Source organism: Ovis canadensis, chromosome 1 (genome assembly GCF_042477335.2).
Source record: "Ovis canadensis isolate MfBH-ARS-UI-01 breed Bighorn chromosome 1, ARS-UI_OviCan_v2, whole genome shotgun sequence".
Classification (NCBI taxonomy): domain Eukaryota; kingdom Metazoa; phylum Chordata; class Mammalia; order Artiodactyla; family Bovidae; genus Ovis; species Ovis canadensis.
The window spans coordinates 177,626,219-177,631,190 of NC_091245.1; the positions used below are offsets into that span (position 1 = coordinate 177,626,219).

Consider the following 4,972-nt stretch of genomic DNA (forward strand, 5'->3'; position numbering starts at 1 on the left):
ATTGATGCTTTTGAACAGTGGTGTTGGAGAAGACTCTTGAGAGTCCCTTGGACTGCAAGGAGATACAACTGGTCCATTCTGAAGGAGATCAGCCCTGGGATTTCTTTGGAAGGAATGATGCTAAAGCTGAAACTCCAGTATTTTGGCCACCTCATGCAAAGAGTTGACTCATTGGAAAAGACTCTGATGCTGGGAGGGATTGGGGGCAGGAGGAGAAGGGGATGACAGAGGATGAGATGGCTGGATGGCATCACGGACTTGATGGACATGAGTCTGAGTGAACTCTGGGAGACGGTGATGGACAGGGAGGGCTGGCGTGCTGCTATTCATGGGGTTGCAATGAGTTGGACATGACTGAGCGACTGAACTGAACTGAACTGAGCTGTGTACTCCAAGGAGCAGGAATTTTATGGGCCATTTTAGAAACCTGCCCATCACAGACCTATAGTCTCAAGCATATCCATTAAAAAGGATATTATCCTTTATTTAAGCATTTTTATTTTTGAAAAATGGTCGGTGCTCTTCTGGTTAGAGCATTCTGAGCTTTCTTGGGAATGTTGCCTTCCTTATGGGGAGACACTGATGACACTGACATGTCTGTCAGTCCTGCAATGTTGTTCCCTTCCTCCCTTTATCCCAGGTGTAGGAAGTGTATATAGTAGTGATGGCCAATTAGCATTTCATATCCCTTAATAGTGATTTATTTAGAGGCACATGACAAGAGGTTACCAGTTAGAGTGGTTTCTGAAAGTTTGGGTAGAATTAGTAGAAATAAGTTATCTCTTTCCCCTGAAATTTTTGGATGTGGAATGAGATAATATGTGTGTGAGTAGCATCTGTGTGCTTGTCTGGTTGGCAGGTGTGGAGTGGGTGGCGGTGGTGACAGTTTTAGCCACTTGCTTCAAGTCTTCTTTAAAATGTTCGTATTCACAGACTTAAAGTACACATTTTATGATGAAAGTATTCATTATCTTTCATATAAAATTTCCATTGTCTTTCTTTTAAATTTATAAGTGTTTAATTTGGCACTTTCTTGGATTGGGTTCCTTGGGAAGCAGTCTGCAGAGACGCACACAGATTTGGAGAGAAGGGTTCTCGGCAACAGTATCTGTGAGTGAATGTTAGTCAGGATTGTCCTTCAGATGTGACCAGAACAGCACCAAGGCATGCTCCAGGGAGTTATCTTGGTGTCGGTTTAAACAGTCGCTCACAAGCACGATCATGAGCAAAACAAAGATTTTTACATATTGTGTCCATTCCTCTATGTCTATCCGCATGCCTTTTTCTCAGACTTCTCTGTCTTTTTCATTCCATGCCCCATCCAACCAGCCAAGTCATTTGTTGTTGCTCATGAAACCATGCATATCACAACCTTGGGACACTTTCTACACAAAGCAGATGGCTGGGTGCACACTGAAGCTCTGTCCATTAGGAGGAATTTCACTGTGGTTGTTTGCAAGGTCATCTGTGAGTGACATGCAGGAGCTGGTAATTTTCAGCTTGTACACATATACTGAGCCATGAATCATGAATCCATGAGGGAGGAATTTCTGGTATTTCTAATTCACCTAATGAAGTTGATTACTTTCTTTGTGTTTCTGAGCAGCATGGTAGCACAGTCTCCTAAGGTCCTTGCAGAGCATTAAACCTTGTGTCGTAGGATGCATGTGGGCTAAGTTGCTTCAGTCTTGTGTGAGTCTTTGCCACCCCATGGATTGTAGTCTGCAAAGCTTCTCTGTCCATGGGATTCTTCAGGCAAGAACGCTGGAGTGGTTTACCATTTCCTTCTCCAGGGAATTTTCCGGACCCAGGAATTGAACCTGTGTCTCTTGAGTCTCCTGCATTGGCAGGCCGGTTCTTTACCACTAGTGCCACTTGGGAACAGTCTGTCATAGGATAGTGCTCCCACATTAATAGTTTCTTCCTTATCCAACTTTATGTTCCATACCCCCTGGCTCCCTTTTCTAGCATCTGGGGATACAGGTCTACTTGTACTTTCCCAGATTCTGCTAATGCATGTGGTATGTGATCCCCATTTCAGGTGAGTGAGTGAGTGAGTGAAGAGTGAAGTCGCTCAGTCGTGTCCGACTCTTTGCGACCCCATGGACTGTAGCCTAACCAGGTTCCTCTGTCCATGAGATTTTCCAGGTAAGAATACAGGAGTGGATTGCCATTTCCTTCTCCAGGGGATCTTCCCGACCCAGGGATGGAGCCCAGGTCTCCCACATTGTAGGCAGAAGCTTTACCATCTGAGCCACCAGGGAAGATCCACATTTCAGGTAGTCTGCTTCAAAAGTGCCTTGGTCCTGAAGGGGATTGGAGTTGTTTACCAATTACTGCAGGCAGGCATCCTTTTATGGCAGGGTCATCTTTCACTGGCAATTATTTTTCTGCTTAATGGAGCACATTTATATAATAATACTAATAACTACCATTTATTTGCCATATGAATGTTTGCCACATGATATATCCAGTAATTTATGAATTATTAATTTTTATACATATGCTTCAAGTTATGTTATAATTTTATAAATATAGAAACTAAATTTTAGTGAATTTTAATCCTTTACTCGTGGCTATACATATAGCTAGTATTTAAACTAAGGTTAAAATAACTCAAAAACTCATAATTCTTTGTTTTTTTCTTTCAAATTTTATTGAATTATAATTGATTTATAGTTATATATTCTGGGGTACAGCTAAGTGATTCAGTTATACATATTCTTTTTCATATTCTTTTCCATTATGATTTGTCACAGGATATTAAATATAGTTCCCTATGCTATATGGTAGAACTTGCAAAGCTCATACTTTTATGCTATGCATTGCTTAACTTAAAGAACTTCATCTTTTTCTTTTGGCCATGCTGTGCAGCTTGTGAGAGCTTAGTTCCCTGATCAGGGATTGAACCTGGGCCCCTGGCAGGGAAAACGCTGAGTCCTAACCAACTCGACCGCCAGGAAGTTCCTGAAATTCATCTTTTAAAATTTTTATTTATTGATTTAATTTATTTGGCTGTGGTGGGTCTTCGCTGTGGCATGTGAACTCTTATTTGCAGCATGTGGGATCAAGTTCCTTGACCAGGCATTGAACCCAGGCCCACTGCATTGGGAGCTCAGAGTCTTAGCCACTGGATCACAAGTTCAAGTTCCCTGAACTTCTTCTTTTTCAAATAAATTAATTCTGGGCCTGGTTTTCAATTATCAGGGCAGTAAGAAACAATGTAAGTTTTGCTTTGGGGGCTTCTCTCTCTTACGACTCTATAAGACTTGAATTGGGGCAAGCGGAGATGAGCAAGTGACCCGGTCAACACCCATATTATCTTTGTCATTACCATTTTGTATTCTGTTGCATGTTGCTTTTACACATGTTGGTCTTCTGTTGTTTTTCTGGCAGGAGTGTGCTGGGCCTGCTCAGAGATCTCTATTGTAGTGGTTCTTCTGGCTCACACAAGACCTGATGCTTCTCTCCATGTCTAGATCCTAGAGGCCAACCTCAGCTATCCCTCTCCATCTCCCCTTTGGGACTCTGTGCAGCAGGAACATAAATCTCTGCTTGCCAAAAATCCAACCCCATCTAGCTCTAGGTCTGAAGGAGGCTCATCCTCTCATTTCTTCCAGGTTTCTTTCTTTCCCTTCATCTCTCCTCTTCCCTTTTAAATGAAATTCAGCCTATTGCTTCATTAAAGGTTTTATAAAACAGAAGTCGTTAGTTCTCTCCTGGAGCAAAAGAAATTCTTACATGCTAGGACTGAAAAATCTTGATTATTTTCTTCAGGGGTGGGAAAGATAAAAATATACCAAAATCACTTCCAGTCTTTTGAATTTTGTGCATCAATGAGAACAGAACAGTAAAAAAAGATTAGTATCTCAAATTATCCTGCCACAATTACAATACCTTGAAATTTGGTAATCATATTAACTGACATCTGTTCAGTGCATAGAAGGTACCAGGCACAGGTGCTTTCTGTTTTGTTTGTTTGTTTTTGTTTTTTGACTTTGGCTTTGGTTTATTGACGTCAGAGCACCCTTTGAATGTAGTTAAAAAACAAAAACATACACAATGAGAATGGAACTGGATCCAGGCTGCTGCCCCCTGACCCCAAGAAAATTCCTCCAATCAAGCTGAATTTGTACAAAATGCAAGAGGAGAAAAATGAGGCAATCTGGTGCTGAGTCAGGGAGGAGTCAGCTGGCAGAAGAGCAGTTGAAGGAGTGGGCAGGTCATGCCTCTTGCTTGTAAGTGTGCGTGCAAACTGCACTGCCCTGGGTGGGTGTCAGGATGGGTGCCCCATCAACTGTTTCCTGCACCAGCGTTTCCTCCTGTCTGTTCCGCTTCTGCATGTGAACAAGTTTGCCTCCATCCAGCACATCACAGTGGATTTGACCTTCCTGTCATCTGCTGGTGTCTCACCAAACTCCATTCCCAGCTTGAAGCTGATCTCTGTGTTCTTGAAGATGCTGTGTGTTTTTATGGTAGTTGTGTCTCCATTCACTTCAGTAATGTGGTAGGTTGGTCATGGTGGCAAAATCCACCCTGAGTGACTTCAGGTAGTCATTGAAATTCTTGCTGTCCACTAACTTCCAGATGCCCATGAAGGAGTCCACCATAGGGAGGCTGGGCAAGGCTGAGAAAGAGACAACAGAGTGGGCATGCAAGGATTCTGGGGCTGGCCCAGGGACTGTTCTAAGCTTGTTTGTTTACTTACTTCATTTTTTCTTACAACAACACATGAGGCAGATACTTCCATTATACCCACTTTATACATGAGGATGCTGAGGTTTGAAAGGTTAGGTAACCTGTGCTAAATTACTGAGCTACTGAATAGGAGACCGAGAGTTAAACCTCAGGCAATTGATTCAAGCATTTCTGCTTGTATGCATTGTGGTATTTGCCTTTCATATTAAACACAGAAACTGGAATCAGATAGTTTGCTGATTTGAAAAGAAGCAGTTTTCAGCTTTTGTTTGGC

At 42.3% G+C, this 4,972-nt stretch overlaps 1 pseudogene; it reads right to left on the reverse strand.

The window, feature by feature from the left end:
- Positions 1–4,223: 4,223 nt before the first annotated feature.
- On the reverse strand, positions 4,224–4,610 carry LOC138430787 (fatty acid-binding protein, heart pseudogene; annotated as a pseudogene).
- Between the last annotated feature and the right edge of the window lie 362 nt (positions 4,611–4,972).